Raw genomic sequence first — 18,050 nt, 5'->3', positions numbered from 1 at the left:
AATATGCATGTGTCTTAGTTTGAGGCAGTTTAGTACCGTTTTCCTGTTTTCATCAATGAGATCTGTTGATGTTGAGCAGGCGAATGGTCAAATAATTTGGAGAAATACAGCAAAACAAAAACACGATAGTTTTTCTACTTTCGTGCAAACTGTCTCGAAAACAATTTCACTCAGTCTTGCAAGCACGGAACTGAAATTTTTCATTATATATGAAGAGGACCCACGTCATTTTCAGCTTGGCCAATCCTTGTATCTAAACATTCATTGACACATAGTTTTGAGGAGGAGAGAGGTATCGGTCTACTTGAAGCAACCCACATCAGCCCATGAAAAGATTTGAAGGTCCACTGATTGTCCCAAACCGTGGTCTAAGTAGGACTAAGTTGAATATTTGGTTCTAACAATAATGTCTGTTGCTCTTCTTGTCTACCTGGAAGTTAAAGCAAAAATAATAATGCCTAACTGCATCCAGTTAGAACCATTTTTGTTATGTTGTGTTTTTTTCCGCTGTTCTTCTTCGTGTGGATGTCTCCGCTAAAGCCGCAAAAAATATATTTGGAAAACATGAGTCATAGGCTCGTAAAAGGCGTTGGAGGTTACTCTGGCGAAGAATAATCTCTTCCCTTGACTTATACGGTCTTAAAAATTGTCTGCCGTGGACACCAGTTGTTTGGGGAAATATTTCACTAAGGAGTGAGCTTCCCTCAAATTGCCTTCCTTGCCCATCGTTTTCACTTGGACGGAGTGCTAAGGGACCGGTCATTATTTATCGCCTGAGGGGGGGGGGGGGGGGGGGGGGGGTCGGAGGATTTTGGGCTAAACACGATGAAATTTAGCCGATCCCCCCTTTACATGTTATTTTATTGAAGTAATCCCCCCTCATAACTATATATAACTTTCGTGATCCCCCCCCATGTCTTTGTACCCATATTCACCTTTCGACGTGTATATTTAGTGTTTTAAGAGCCATTTTCTGAGAAAATCGAGAATCGCAAGACACTCGTCAAAAAATCGAATCTTTTATTATTTTGCCAAAACATCCCTTTTAGTGACCTAATTTAAGGCAAAAATAGTTTTGGGTTCAAACGATTCATTTTAAAGGAGAAATTAGAAAAAGTTTGAAAAATCGATTTTACGCCTATTTTTCGCACAAAACACGGCAGCATAAAATGGCAACTTCGAGAAAAGAGTAAACGCGTAAGAAACATTCCCTGATATTGAAACTTCAGCCAATTATAATTACATTCTTACTCTTTAAATTCTGAAAAGAAAATTTGAAAAACAATGTTTTATACTTTTATAATCGACAAGTCTAAAGAGGTCATATTTGTGACGTTGGACATGCTAGAAAATGAGGGCTAACTTTGACTATTATAAAAGGCATCTGGTATATGCCGCTTGATCATAAAATCAAGATAAAATGGTAGCTTGGTTATTGTACTAAATTACTGGAAAGTTTTAGCTCTGGAAATCAAATAACATCCTGACACCAAAGCAAGCGGTGAGAGCTATTGAATAGGGAAAATGTATGCTAATTAGACGGGTTGCGGACGGTTGCCAAACCAAAACAAAAGTTTTACATGAAAGGATTACTCACCATCGCTTGTAAAACGTTTTTACAGCGAGGAAGGTTATTTCTAACTTCAGTTGCGTCGTTTTGACTCACAAAATCCATACTTTTAAGCCAAACGATAAACGTACGTTTGTTTAGCAACTGCGTCCGAGCAATCCGGCCGTGGATCAAAATAAAGTCACAACACGTCACTGCGGTCCTTTAGAAGCAAGAGTTACGAGAGTTTACTTCATTCGGGAGACAAAGGGGAATGAAAATCCACGTAAACTAGTGACTTCGATTTTGAAAACCTTTCATCACTTCAACCGTTCGTCAGCAGATAATAAACATCGCACAAGATCGCATGACCCTTGGCGTGTGACCGGAAACAGGGGCACGCAATGGATCTGTTCCTCAAAATATCTGTTCTTCAGGCACATTTTTGCTGGCTGGAAGATGTGGAAGAAATAATAGTCCTTGGAAGGAAAGTGTTGCTGGGAAAAAGATAATTCAGGGTGTGAGAGGTGTGAAGTCTAGAATAGCTGCTACGGGTTACTTGTATGGGTTACTTACCACTCAAGATCTGAATTGTGCCCTATGAAACTTCCCAGTAAGTCGGGTTGGAGGTTGTAAGTTTGCTGGCTGGGAACTCTTCCATCAGTCTTGCTGGGAGTGAGGAACAGATAATTCTTTTCCAGCAATCTCCCAAAATGCTTAAAATAGTCTCAGAAAACTTTATTCACGCTTTGTTGTTGGTTTTAGGTCTTTTTCTCAAAATTTCCCGTTGGGTGCCCCCGCGGAAAGCGGTCACACGCTTAAGTCACGTTAGCATACTGTCACGAATTTTAGTACGCTTTGTCACGTTTGCTTTCGACAAGAAATAGACTCATCGAAATAGAATTAGAAACAGGCTTGCTTTATTTGATATTTTGATTTCTTTTATAGCCTGCAGAACTTGTTTTCCATGCATCGCACCTGTGTCGCGCTCCAAGTCCGCTTCGCAGTGATGGCGTGAAAAGGGCAAAAAAAAATTGGCTCCTGTTCTACAGTTGATTCCTTTTATAGACACCTACTAGCTATTGACCGGCTGTGAAACAAGCGTCTTTTTTCTGTTTTTTTTTTTTTCGGAAGTGCTACATCATTTTCCTATTCCTTCGAAGTACTACACGGGAGGGGCACTTCAGATTCCAAGTGACGGAGATGATCCGTGGAAGCTAAAATCAACACCAAAAAAGAACGAATACTTTGAATACTTCAATAAATTCACAGCTAAAAAAGGTTTGTCCCAGAAAATCTCAGAACGGAAAATTTCAAACCAAGAAAAAAACATACTTCGATCACTGGGCCCGTGACTTGGAAAAACTGGCCAGAGTACCACCCCCTCACCCATCCCAGGTGAAAATGGTAAGTTCCCCCAATGTCCCGACTGACAATCTTGATAGTCAAGGGAGTATACTCCCTTCCTATAGTAAAGAACTTGAAGAATATTGCCAATTCTCTGTGGCCGACGAAGTCAACGCTATAGTTTACTTTGGTTTTGCTTGTTTCGAGATTTGCTCACGACCAAATAGCCCACGTTCGAGTAAAGTTTTAACATGACTCCGAGGCTTTAGGGTCAAAATTGCAAATTTTTCGTAAATCTATTGTCTCGCAATTCCCAGGAGAAACTTGAGCATAAAGAAAATAAAAACAAATGTAGAAAAATGACCAGAAAGCCTCGAGGTCATGTTTGAATTTTAATATACCGTAAACTGCCGCTTATAAGCCCCCCCGGTTATAGGCCCACCTACATGCAAACAAAAAAATACATCCGATTATAAGCCCATCAGGATATAAGCCCCAGTTACAGTTTTGATTTTGTTTTGAAATTTAACTGAATTCGATTTATTGCTGCCTTTTTAAGGCTTCAATTGTAAGAGTAATAAATTTAAATCATACGTCGATCAACAGTGCTGTTGCTCATTTCGAAACGTTTTTTTTTTTCGTCCCCTTGTAAGCCCATCCGGATATAAGCCCCCCCCCCCCCCCCGTTTATAAGCCCACCCAAAACCCCTTACGAACTTGTATAAGCCCCGGGGCTTATAAGCGGCAGTTTACGGTATCTAACGTGGGCTATTATGAAACCCAGTGCCATAACAATCGAAGTACGCGGAAACTAGTGATTGCGAAATGGCTTCAAACATCCTACCTTATTCTCCTTTATTTTCGCGTTAAATTTCGCGAAAATTTTCTCTGCACATTTCGCGAGTCTTTAATTTCGCGATCGCGGAGAAAAATTGTGTTTGCAGGGAATTTTATTTCGCGAAATTGACGATTAAGTGACTTTATTTTTTCTTTTTTACAAAAATTGTACGTTAATCAACAGTTGAAACAAAACCAATATGCTGTCCCCTAGCGGCAGCCGTATTCCTCCAAAAGTCAGTCTTACAGTAATAACAAAAGTGTTCTTGTTTTTCCGAGTCGTCATCGAGTATCGAGAGTATCGTTACATGTCCTTTCTAGGAGACCGCAACAGAACCTTCAGTCTCTTCAAATGGATCTTCAGGGGGAAGACTAAACGATTCATCTAATAGTTGGGCGATGCCAGCCTTTTCCCACCCTTTAGTGATGTGACAATTTTTAAAATTTTTCAAACTAAACTAGTGAGCAACACTCTGCGAACTGTTGCTATAAAACTTGTTTATTCTCCTACGCGTTTCGTCTAACTAACGTAGACTTCTTCAGGGAGTTTTACAATCAAGTACTAAACGCCTGTATTTAAGCCATAATATGACTAAAACTAATGATGGTCGCAAACATTGAAGGTTTGGCCGGATTTACGAAAAGGAACAGGCGCAGCTTTAAAATTTTTTTCCGCAAGGTGTGAGAAAACTTTGGGGCCACGGTTTTAGCTAAAATAAGTAATAAACAAGTTTTACAGCAACAGAAGAGTTGCAGAGTGCTGCTCACTAGTTTAGTTTGAAAAATTTTAAAAATTAACATCTAAAGTTGATAGATGATAGCTCCTTGTACTAACACCTTGTGATAAAAATTGTTTAGGACCCTTGAAAACACAAATACATGATTTTCTATGTCCATTAAATTTCGCAAGATCAAAGTTTGCGGTCGTCATTTTTCGCGGGTCTTTAAGTTCACGAATTTTTTAAAATTGCGAAAATCGCGAATTTAAGAACCCGCGAAAATTAAGGAGAATAAGGTATCTTATTGGAATAATGCCTATCACAGAAACCCAGTGGGGAGGGGCATTTCAAGTGACAGGGATGATCGAATGGGGGCAAAAATCAAAACCCAAAAAAATCCTTAGGGCTTCAAACAAAACCTCAAAAAATCCCCCAAAAGATCCAATGACGAATTTCCAAGCCATAAAAATTTTCAGAAAGCAACAAATGATATAACTGTCACGAATCTTCGGATTGTTTTGAATACCCAAAAAATCCCTACTTAAATCAAGCAGTCCCAAACTGAAAAATACCTTGTAAAATTATCCTACCCAAAAAAATCCCGAACTCGAAAATTTCAAACCCCAAAAAATCCTTCGATTATCCCTGTCACTCGAAATCATGCGGAGTACCCGGAGTAACGGTTGAAGTGATGAAAGGTTTTCAAAATCGAAATCACTAGTTTACGTGGATTTTCATTCCCCTTTGTCTCCCGAATGAAGTAAACTCTCGTAACTCTTGCTTCTAAAGGACCGCAGTGACGTGTTGTGACTTTATTTTGATCCACGGCCGGATTGCTCGGACGCAGTTGTTGAACTAACGTACGTTTGTCGTTTGGCTTAAAAGTATGGATTTTGTGACACAAATGGAGTTGGAAATAACCTTCCTCGCTATAAAAACGTGTTACAAGCGATGGTGAGTAATCCTTTCATGTAAGACTTTTGTTTTGGTTTGGCAACCGTCCGTAAGCCGTCTAATTTGCATAAATTTTCCCTATTCAATAGCTCTCACCGCTCTCTTTGGTGTCAGGATATTATTTGATTTCCAGAGCTAAAACTTTCCAGTAATTTAGTACAATAGCCCAGCTACCATTTTATGTTGATTTTAGGATCAAGCGGCATATACCAGATACCTTTTATTATAGTGAAAGTTAGCCTTCACTTTCTAACTTGTCCAACGTCACAAAATGACCTCTTTAGACTTGTCGATTATAAAAATTTAAAACGTTCTTTTTTAAATTTTCTTTTAGGAATTTAAAGAGTAAGAACGAAATAATAATTGGCTGAAGTTTCAACATCAGGGAATGTTTCTTACGCGTTCATTCTTTTCTCGAAGTTGCCATTTTATGCTGCCGTGTTTTGTGCGAAAAATAGCGTAAAATCGATTTGTCAAACTTTTTTCAATTTCTCCTTTAAAATGAATCGTTTGAACCCAAAACAATTTTTTCTTAAATTAGGTCACTAAAAGGGATGTTTTGGCTAAAGAATAAAAAGTTCGATTTTTTGACGAGTGTCTTGCGATTCTCGATTTTCTCAGAAAATGGCTCTTAAACGTTCATATACAGGTAGTATTTCTAACTATGATGTACTTACAGCATAATAAAGCCGTTATCGCGCAGTCTTTTTTAAAAGTGTCTCTTGATCCGTGTCTTTTTCTAGTCTGGATCTAGACATCTGAATTCAGTTGACATACAAGCAATCTTGCTTAAAACTGCAAAGTGCTTGAAACTGCAATCAGTGCTTGAAACTGCAAAGTTACTTTTTTTAGAGTGCCAAATAGCAGTCCGCCAAGTCCCTATCAGCATATTAACCTGTCAAAGAAGTTTCCTTTGTGCGCGAGACAATCAACAATGTCAAGAAGAAAGAAGGAAAATAAGAGGAAGGTCCGAAAAACCAAGGACAAGCGACTCAAACAGAGGGCACGTCATCTCTTAGGAAACTTGACCTCAATCGAGGTCGCGGGGCAAATTTTGTTGTTCAATCGAAGAGAATGATAGAGTTACTCCTGTAGATAGCATCAATGCTGACTTTGCTAAGAAACTAACAAGGCGTTTGCATCTAGACCCTTTGCTATGGCTACTAGAAAAGGGTATTTTTAGCACGACCCTAGCAAAACATCTAGAGCAAGTAGCGGCCATTTTAAGGGCACAAAGTCCAGGGTCAACCTGCCGAAGGGGACTAAATGTTGCTGTTGAATGGGATGACGAGGCTCAAGAGGCAAATGAAGTTGTTGAATGGGATGATGAGGCTCAAGATGAGGCAGATGAAGCAGTTGAATCGAATTTAGTATAGAGCTGACACAGGACGCCCATTCCTGGAGAGGCGATAAATGGTTTATGTTTAAACAAACGCGCTTTTTACAATGTTTCAGTTATCAGAAGTTTATATAGTTCACAATTTAGAATTCACCTGTCATGTTTAAAGATGAATATTAGCTAAGTCATGAGCACGTTATAAAAGGAAAAATATAAAAGCGTTAAAACAAAGCTTTCTCGATATAAATTGAAATGCACACATTCGCCAGTGTGACAGACTTCCGTTTTTTAAATAAAGTTGTGTTAATAGAACAAATTGAGATTGCAAATGCCATCATCTCCCAGCAGAATGGGCACATTTATGTTGTATGCTTTCAAACTGGCATTAAGCAGATTTGAGTGGTCCCCCCTCTGAATCCTTCCAAAATTTTCAGTGATCCCCCCCTTTTGGGCTCTCAGTTACGACTGATCCCCCCCTCTGTTCTCCTAAAAATCAAGTGATCCCCCCCAAAATCCTCCGACCCCCCCCCACCCCCCCAGGTGAAAAATAATGACCGGTCCCTAAGTAAAGGCTATATGCTAGTCTGCTACACAGCCGTTTTTAGTGTCGTCACGCAACGCTCCTCCCCAGCGTTGCGTGACGACTCTAAAAACGGCTGTGTAGCAGACTAGCTATATGCGGGCGGGTAGCAATATTCTAATGTGATGTATGGTGTATTTATCGACAAATATGCTGAGTTATTTGTAATTGACAGCTGCCTTCCCTTTAAGGTCGATCATTAAAGGTAAAGCGTTCAACTCGTTTAGAAAGCCACGGCTTACGAAAGGCTCATTAAGAGCGGATGTCTGTAATTATCGCCCAGGGGTGGGAAATATGAAAATTTTGAAAAACCCCAAAAAGGCTTGTGTAGAGCACCTAGGTATTGTATTAATGAAAATATAAATTTTGATATCATCGGATAAATATTTTGGTGCCCCATAACGAACGCCGAATGAATCTGAAGTTGAGAGATTAAGGGTATAAATGGAACCTGTTTCACTCATTTCCTGAGCCATTTATACTGGGCAAACTGACCTGAAACGTGATTCACACTCAGTTTCCTAACCCTGATCGATCACTAAATTTCAGAGTCGTTCGGCGTTCAGTAATCGAACAAAATCGAACTCACCCGAAAACTTTGCCAATCCAACACAATCGAACGTTTTGAGTTCGAACACTTTAACAATCGAACACCTGGTTTCAAACAAGGCCACCTCTGAAACAAGGCGATGAGGTCAAATAAGTTATGTGGTTGTCTGAATATCAAACACGAGTACACAGGAGAGATGTCGGAGAGGGCGGTTAAAGTGAAACCCAGCTCAGTGAAATTAACACTTGTAGAAGTGATGGTTAAAAGCTGCCACGAGTACTCTTTCGCTGTCGGTGTCGGGGAAAAGTTTGTTGTTAAGAAGAAAGGGGAAGATAGGGGTCCAGCTCTGGAGGTAACTGACGCCGTGGCCGTGCATGACGTTTTGTTTTTCTGCCCGACAAAATCGAAGTGATTGCGTCGATTTAGTTCGATTAGAAAAAAAAACGAACTAATCGAACTCTGCGAACTCACCAAAAAGTTCCATTTCAGTTATGTTCGATTACCAAAACAATCGAACAACAATATTTTTTTTCGGTTTCGTTCGATTGACTACGTATACCCCGGCGGTCATTAGTTCTTATCCTCACACAGCAAAGTGTTCAAAATCTCTGAAATCTACATATTATCTGGTATCAAGAGACCTTTAGTTTTTTCCTGGTGTGAAAACAAGGATAATGTGGTCCCCGCCGACCGTGTGACTCTACATCCGGGAACTTGAATAAGACGAGTGTAAGAGGAAAGTCCAGATGTGTTTATTTGCCAATAGGCTGAGTTTTTCCGAGTTATTCGATGATATTTCGCTTATGTTGAACGTGAGAAGATTATGCGTGGTTGTGGATAGTCTTATCAGTGCCGCGAAAGTGTGTGATTGTGTGATTTCCGCATGGTATTGACAGGTATGTGATTGCGCGGTTGAACTGCGGTTTGGCCAAAATATTCGGTGCCTAGCTGATTGTACCTTGTAAAAGCAACTCTCGACTTAGGAAAATTGGCTCTAGGTCTAGTTTCAGCGGGTTTTTGGCATTGAACCATAGGCCGATTTTGGCAGATAAGAAGGTGATAATTTGTGCACTATGTTTCATTCAGTTTGTTGTCTATTCCATGCGGAATCCTGTTGTTTATCGGACCGCGAAAAAAGTTGTGTTTTGCTAACTATTTAAGTTGTTATGTAAGCCTTAACCAGGCACTCTTTCGGTGCAGTTCACTCAACTTAAAAATTTCTAGACTGAAATGTCAGCAGTTTGAAACTTCACGAAGTCAGATTACTGAATAAATTAATGTGCTAAAATTTGGGTCATTTTAAATTTGGACTCGTTGGAATGCTTCTGGGGACCATTAACTTACTCCCCGGCGTCAGATAAACGCTTTTAATCGGAATTTGAACGAGTTTTATTGTTTTAAATTGCCAACTAGTAGAACAAGTTGATATTTTTGCCAACCCGGGGTTTCAAAAATCCAGGTATATATACCCAAGCCTAAAAAAGGTACCCCTTTCGAGTAGAGCCTCCCCGTATAGGCCATAAAAGGGAGTACGTCCCGGGCTCCGTTACAGAAATTGCGCCGAAATCTCCGTTCTTGTGTGTGAACGGAACTCCTTCCCGGTATGGTTTTCGTGCCAGTGCAAAAGCCATCCAGTATAGTGTAAACATCACCTTAAATGCGTTCTTGACTTGTTTGCCACGCAATTCCTATGTTTGTTTCGCTGTTTTGCGGAACACTGTTGTCCCCGTTTCGAGCTTTCGACTTACCTCACAGGTGGCCCAAGCCATCGCCAATCTTGCGAAACTTGTGAATAATTAGGATTTGTATGGTGAATTGAGGTAACTGATTGTTTCTGTAGCCTACGAAAGTGAAAGGATTTAAATAAAAATCGGCTAACCTCACTTAAGTTGCGTGTTTCATTGTCGTTTCCTGTGAGGTTCCCGAGTCGATTTCTGGTCATTTTATGCATTTTAATTCAGCTGGTTTGTTCTCTCTATAATCCTTTCTTTGTAGGCAGAACAATAAAATGCATAAAATGGCATTTGATGTACCTTGTGCATCTTAAACGTTCCAACATAGTCGGACTAGAGTAAAATGCTGTGAGAGGGGTCTAAGATTTTTCGTCCTTATCAAAGAAAGTTTAGCCACTTGCAAATGACAGAGTGGAGGAAGCACATTCTCTTCAGTTATTTTGAGACCCCGAGTTTTGGTCGGGCAGTGAATAAAACGCTCCACAGTCTCAGTCAACCAACTCAGTAAACTAGGCGGTGTTTCATTGACAAAAAGTAAAGCGTAGGCTTCTTTCTCTCCATTTTCAACCCCACAGCTCTACTAATTTGCATGTAGATTGAAGGCTGGGGGCTAAACCTTTAATTCTGGGTCCTAGTCAGTGATCTAATTTGTAAATTATATGAAAACGCCAGTGTTACGTTGACGTCAAATATTTTATTGTCTCTACGATTTTAATTTCGCAAGGCAGCTGCGTCTGATCCACTTCTGATGCATATGTTCCAGTTCACGTACATAGCGTTGCCTTATCTGTTGTTTTTCTTATTTTTCAAGAAGAGCCTCGGCTTCTGCCGATTTTAGGTCAAACATTTTCTTGGCATCCACCCACACGGGATAAGAATCAACCTGTGCAAAGCAAAGCAACAAAATTATTCCTAAGAACTAATACAAGATGACTGGCTTAAAAAAGTCCGTGATATGAGCCAGTCTCTCCGACACAATGATCTTCCCTAAACTAGGAGTTCGAAGAACACATAGGCTTTGACTGAACCGCCAGAGGCCTCATACCTCTGTATATATTTTGGCTGTAATGCGCCGCTGGGAGAATGGGGGGAGGGGGGGTTCATGACGGGGGGGGGAGGGGGGTTGGAGTGCTCTTCGGCTGCGCGCGCCTGCGCGCGTACCTAGCGGCAAGGCCCCTTGTGCCCCTTGGGCGGTTCCCAGGTCACAAGACCCGTTCTTTTCACTGCTGTACTGCTGAAACAAAAAGCACTTCCGTACGCTAGACCCCGCCCGATACGCAGAGTAACCCCATACAATACACGTATCCGAGAAGTTTCTCAGGCTCAGTGGTTTTAAAGGCTTTATCAACGCCTGCGATAACCTTTCCGAGTTATGACACCCTGGTGTGGACTTATTCTATGATGTCTCAGTATCCTGTTTGAGTCTTAACTGAAGGTGTTTAGGTACATTCAAACCAGACCAATTCAGCTGTCACCTTTTACCTGAATCCCTTGCAATAATTTGAATAGCCTGCGTGGCAGGCGTTAAAAGGGGACGGGGAAGGGGAAATCTGGGCGCGCGCTAATTCCCCGTTCCCTTTCGAACGCCTGCCACGCAGGCTATAATTTTAACGTCATCCGGCCTATAGGCCAAGCTAAGCCACGCGCAAAAGGTGATATTTGTCTGCTTGCGAGCTCATGCAAGAGAACAGAAAAGCCCCAAAACATAAAAGTTCTCTTGGCTCATTTGATCATGAATGTTTTACTTTCCACTCATAATCAAAGCCGGGAGATAAGGAGAAACCACTTTTGGTGTATTTTAACATAGTCAAAGCACACCTGAGTTAATTTGAGCAAATGTGGAGTAGAGTTCATCTGCAAATCTTGTGCTGCTTTCTCTCGGCGATAAGGAGGGAAAATGATCAATGGCAACAACATCTAAGGGTTTTTTGATGACTTGCTAAAAATACAAAGCAAGACAACATAACGGTTATTTTTTTGCGATTTTTTTCTTCAAGTTACCCGTTACGGTAGTTTTACCAAATTGAGTTCAAACCCTTAAAAATCAGCTGAAAAATAGCAACAACTCGCGTAAACTAGTTTCAAAAGTCGCGGTTATTAAATTACAACCCACTCGCCATAGAGTGCTCTAGTAGCTGAGTGATCTCAGAACGCGGAGGGTCGTGAGTTCGAATCTCATCCGTTAGTAGAGCTCGGAAATTTTTCTGAGCTTTCTGATGGTAGATTTCTTTTTCTTCCACATCATTAAAGAAACTGTATCTTGGAATGACTTACTTTAGTTTCACTTTGCAAGTTGGCTCTTTGAAGGATGTGCAAGTGTCGTAAAATGGCAGAGGGTTGTTAGGACTGCTTGCATCGCAACTGATGTCAATAACAATACTTAGAGACCTATTAATAAAAAAAACATGGACCATGTTGATGATACTGCAAAGCAATAATGTTTCTCAGTTGTCACAGCTAAAACATCGGACAAAACCTTGTAAGACACATTACAATTAGAGGAAAATACCTATTTTTCGCACTCGTCCTGACAAAGTTGCTAACCATCGCCAATTGAAAGACCACTTTCCCCAACCTCGTCCCCAGGGCGCTTTTCCCTGGCGTCCCACCTCCAAAGCCAGGGAAAAGCGCCCTGGGGACGAGGTTACATTTTCCCCTCCGGATCCCTTCTTGCAATGTTGTTTATAGTAACACAGTTTTACAGGAAGTAACATCCATCAAGGATTCTTACAGGAAGAAAGCAAAGATGACAACAGAGGTTCTTAACTCAATGGAAAATGTTAAGTGTAACGAGGTGGCAGGTGCAATGTATGCGTTTCCGAGGATAACACTTCCAAAGAAAGCTATCGAGGTAGCCAAGGTATCATGTCCTGTTTCCGGTCCTGATTTCTAGAGCCACACTGCAGAATACTGTCAGTAGTGGATATCCTAGGTGTACGGTAATCCGAATTCCGGAACCCGGGAATTTTTTTCTTGTAGACTGATCCAGAATCAGTTCAGGGGTTTGAAATTCGGAATTCATACCCGGTTGTTCATAAGATGGATAGCGCTATCCACCGGATAAATTCACTATCCAGTGGATAGGTATGAGCGAAACCAATTGCACTATCCACTGGATAGGGATTTATCCAGTGGATAGCGTTATCCAGCTTTTGAACAGCTGGGGCCTCCTCTATATAAGAAGCCCGGAATATCGCTAACGATTGGAATCTGGAATCCATGTTTCACGGACAAGGAATACTGAATCCAGTACCTGCCATCCGGGATCTCCAGCATAAAAACCGGAATCCACAACGTGCGATCCAGAAGCCAAGATTCTCGTTGATCCACCTTATATTAGAAGAATGCCAACCCGTTTCCCACCGTGTCAGTTTTCATAAAAGGCGTTCTTCGGTTAGAAAAAGTGAAAAGGACGCTATATACTCCCATCTTATTCAGGCTGCTGACAATGTCCTGCGAAAGTTAAAATTTCTTTCTCAACTTTCCATGTTTCATTGCTTAATTCCATATGTCGTATCGATCTAGTAACAGCTCCCAGTAAAGGCTTTATCGAGGGATTCTTTGAAATACAGATATTCCCCTCACAAGGAAAGTATGTATGTGGTCTGTTTGGTGAGCAAAGTGAAAGGATTTTGGGTGGACAAAAGTAATGTGTAGATATTTTTTGAGTTTACTGAGTTGTTTGTATTGTCATTGTTATTTAGGCCAAGGAAATGCCACCAGACGAGTTTTACTGTCGCAGGCGGCAGGTGCTGGAGAAAACTGGAATTTACATGATTCCTGGCCACGTTTTTGATATGAAAGGCAGCGGTAACAACTGTTACTACAGGTAAGATTTGAATTAACAAGGGCCATCAACTTCAGGTCGGAATTTTGATGATTTTAAAAACCTCTCTGTGATATCATTTGCGCCCTTGTGTCACAAGATTTTCACAGGCTTGTCTAATATATTTAGATTGATTAGATTGACTGCACCTTTAAATTTGAGACCCCTCTTTGCCCCCAACCCCCCAAAATTCTGCCTTTGTTCCACAGGAACACCAAATTAGGATGCGTTCTGACTAACGCAATAAGGGTATACACAGATCGGCCCATAGCCGGGGTGATGGGGGCTTAGTGGAGGGCCTGCAACTGGGATAAAGTTGGTGTTTACAAATAGAAGGGCTTACAACCGGGATTATACGGTATGGACCAGAGCTTAAACTTACGTGGGAAAAGGCGTCCTAAAAGCGACTTGTCTGTAAAAGCGACGTTCTGTCAGCGTGTGAAAGTCTGATGAAATTGGACCAAAACGTTTTGATTTTTCAGACCCACTATCCATATGAAGGACTAATAACTTAAAACGGTTTCATGTTTTAATCTTTCTTGGTAGGATCACTATTCTTCCTTCTGAAGAGACGTTCGCTCCAATGTTTGAGCGACTAAGAACCTTTCACCAAGAATTCATGGCGCAGTTTAAGGACACGAACTGACAAGATGGATTTACTGGATTTAGTTTCCAGTGATGACAATATTCTCCATCCTCATTTATCAGGGGAAAGTTTTCTGATGTAAAATATATGTTTGAAGAAGCAAAACTGTTGTTTACAAATTTCTATTTCTCGAGAAAGGCTAAATAGCTTTGATGACTCTTCATTCATCTATGATTTTCAAAGTTTTTCAATTGACTTCCCTTCCCAGATTTGGCTATATATTATCTCTCAAAAAAGACCCGGAAATGTTCAACAATAGTGGCAGAAAGAGTCTTGAATGTATCTGGCAAGCTGTATACAAATGTCCTTAACCACACAACGACGAAAAACAACATTCTTATAATCCTCTCCTAAAATTGGCGTGAAAAAAAAAAGACTTTTTTAACAAACTTCTGACTTTTCCCATCTTTAGGACACTAAAGTGTGCTTTTCCCATTTCAGCGTTTTTCCGGCTCATTCCTTGTGATATTCCAGGCACAGATAAGAACGTAAAGAAATCCTGTTTATATAAATAGCTACTTTATTGAAGTCTCTTTAAAATACTGATTTTACTAACAGCGGTATTTTATAATCAAAACAAGTCGCATTATTAAAGTAGATATCGCGTTGTAAAATAACAAATTAAGAACTAAACAATTTCTGCGCTTCTGCTGGAAGCATACTAAACGTAACGAAAAAGGTAAACGAGACTACTAACCGGCTCTATATTGAGTTGTAGTATTTGACGAAATACTGTGGTTCAACTCATCAATGGTTTAGATTTTGTTTTCCTTTGTGTTGCGGTATGGTTATGTGCGATTGAGAATCAGAGTTTAAAACAAAGGAAAAAAGCATTTGAACCAAGGAAAAAAATTGCACCACAGCATTTATTTACGGCCTTTTTATCGAACTTTAAAAGCCGCGATAATAGTATACAATCAACTACGGTTTTTTATTATTATTATTATTTTTTTATTATTCTTTTTTTTATGAAGAAAAAGAAATCATTAGTTGGCTTCCAATTGTTAAAACAAAGTCAAAGCGCATGAAGAGGAATATCTCGGGCATTTTGTCTCCGTTGACGTTTAAATAACAGCAGGAGGGCTTTCCTATACTCTGGAATTCTGATTGTGTAAACGATGGGATTAACAAGCGAGTTCATAAAAAATAGAATGATAAAAGGAAGCTGCAAACGTACTAATTCCTGGCGAGAAAGAAATTTCCTGATACTAGATGGAAAATAAAGAAAAGTAAGAACCGCAAATGGTAGCCACATCAGTAAGGATACGATGGTCATTATGAATAATGTTACAGTCAGTTTTCTTTGTCTGTTGTCTGCACCATGGCGCTGGGGATGCGCTCCACACAAAAATTTAGCAACAATGGAAGAGTAAGAAACACAGATAACTAAAAGACACAAACAACAGTATGATTGCTTGAAGTATAACTGATACGACCTTTCCTTCCCATATGGCCAAAGTATTATACTGGCAGTTGATACCATTGCAGCTAAAACCCAGACACCAGCAATTGTTACCCCGTAGACCCACTTTTTGATGAGGCGATGCCTGAAGGGACGAATTGTTGCATGCATCCGATCTAATGAAATGGCTGCAATGTTTGTTATAGAGGTCAGAGGAAACCAGGAGAAGAGAAAGTAAATTATCACATACAGTTCCTGGCTTAAGTTCATTTTCACAATGTCGCATGAGTATTTTGAGAGGAATACAAATAGAAAAAAGTTTGAAAGTCCTCCGACAAACATATCAGCTACGGTCAGGCTTATAACTAGGTACATGGCACGAGTGCGAAGACTGCGGTTTTTTATAAAAAGAATGATTGATAGAAGGTTCACTGTTACTATAGCAACATCCACGGTAAGGCTTACGGCAATCCAGGTGATGCACTCGGATGAAGAAAATACCATGACTTGTTTTCTTGTACTCCTTTTCGCTTCACACTTTTACCCGTTCTCTTCTGTTGTTCGTCTACCTTTAGAAAGAATTTGAATGGATAAAGTTTGATTACTTAGAAAAGAAAAGTAGGAGGTGAACAAACAAGGTTGACGTCTGTTTTTCAAAGATCAGTAGTGAAGATACATGAAAAATTTGACGAATTAGGAAGCTCACCTTTAACTTACAGTTTTTCAAATTGCCTTCGCAAAAGCTGAAGTGAAAACCCTTGTTTTCACCTGTGGAAAAATATCAGAGACGTTTGAGGGGAGATTAGAATAACTTGGTTGACTAAAAGTTGAGGGCATTAAATTTCGTTTCAGCGCTGAATGTTTTTAAAACTAATTAACGTCTACTCGGCGCTCGTTCACCTGAGTATAAATAATAAAAATTATCATTATTATATAATGGTGGTGGTTTATTTACCAAAATCACAGTAACGAAGGAAAAGGAAAGGAGAAAAAGAAAGAGCGAGGAGATCAGGAAAGGAGGAGAAGAAAAAAAAGCAATGGTTGCACTCTTAGGGAATTTATATTGAGTTACTTTGGATTTAGTTTTTGGCCGAAAAAAACTGTTTCACGGAAAAGGTTTATTTGACGATAACGTTTTCAAAAATCCGGCTAGATATATACAGCTTAAAACATTATGTTATTACATCAGGAGTAAAAAATGTTCGTGGTAAAATGCAAAGGGTACTACTAACTAACTAGTTAACTAACAATCTAACTGTGGCTAAAATTGTATTTGAATCTATTACATTAATACTTTTTTAAAATTTTTATTTCTCTCTTTAAAAACATTGAAGGTCTGTTTGGTATATAGGGAGTAATTGATCACCAAAATGAAAATGTGACTATCATTTCCGTTAACCCTTCTAAGACAATCAAATGTCGATAGTGAGACCATGAAAAAAATAGATGTTTCATGCATACTCTTCGTGAATAATTTCACTCGGTTTAAGCGGCTGAAATCTCTTATGAAAATATGACTGAAGACGGCCTTAAGTCACGGTTTAGCTCGGACAATCCTTGTATTTTAACATTTTCTATTGCAAGTATTTTTAGGTAAGTATGTATTATAGTGAGGAGGAGAGAAACATCGCTCTACAACCAGCCCACCATATCCGACGCCCTCTCTGTACAAAATTTACTCAAAAAACCATTTAAGGATATCTTTAAGATTGTTGTTTTAAAAAGCAGCTCTGCAAATGCGTTCTATGAAACTCTATAAAATTGGTATCTGTTTGGTCATCCTTGGGCTTCTTAAGCCGATGCGAATTTATTAGCGCTTTACTTTTTCGAAAATCTTTGATGCTATTAAATATACAGAAACTCAACATTTTCCGATGTACATCTTTCCGTTACTGATTTTAAAGCCCAAAATTTATTATAAGTAGTCCATTTTTGCGAATGATGACCAAATATGGGAAGACAAGTGAAAAGTAAAAATCCCATTCCCAATTTCAATCAGGGAGGTTAATAGACTGAAAACTTCGAAAAACTGAGACGAATGATACATTCATCCATGAATTTTAAACTTTTTTCGAGCTATAGAAATCTCTAGATTATACGTGCTTCTTCGAACAGCTATTTCACAGAAACCAGTCGTTGGGTGCCCCAAGCTACCACATGAAACGGACTGAAGGTCCACTAGATGTACTAAATATAGGAATTTGGTTAAACATTCGATTCTTAAGGATTAGTATAATAAACATTGCAGGTAAAACCCAGACAAGAGCAGCAATTGTTACCCCGTAGATTCACTTTCTAATGAGGCGATGCTTAAGGGCTGAATAGGGACGAATTGTTGCATGCATCTGATCCAATGAAATTACTGCAACGTTTGTAAGAGAGGTCAGAGGAAACCAGACGAAGAGAAAGCCAGTTGTTAATGTCAGTTCCAGGGTTAAGTGCGGAAACTGCACAATGTCGCATAAGTAGAATAAGGTTACAAATAGAGAAAAGTGAGAAAATCCTCCTCAGTTACGGTCAGGTTTATAACTAGGTACATGGCACGAGTGCGAAGACTGCCTTTTTTTT

At 39.7% G+C, this 18,050-nt stretch overlaps 1 pseudogene; it reads left to right on the top strand.

Annotated features, from left to right (window-relative positions):
- The window catches only part of LOC140925417 (alanine aminotransferase 2-like), a 65,570-nt pseudogene extending 51,490 nt beyond the window's left edge, over positions 1-14,080 (top strand).
- The last annotated feature ends 3,970 nt before the right edge of the window (positions 14,081-18,050 follow it).

This window comes from Porites lutea, chromosome 2 (genome assembly GCF_958299795.1).
Source record: "Porites lutea chromosome 2, jaPorLute2.1, whole genome shotgun sequence".
NCBI classification, from domain to species: domain Eukaryota; kingdom Metazoa; phylum Cnidaria; class Anthozoa; order Scleractinia; family Poritidae; genus Porites; species Porites lutea.
The sequence above is the reverse complement of the archived record's forward strand: the minus strand, read 5'-3'. Positions and strand labels throughout refer to the sequence as shown.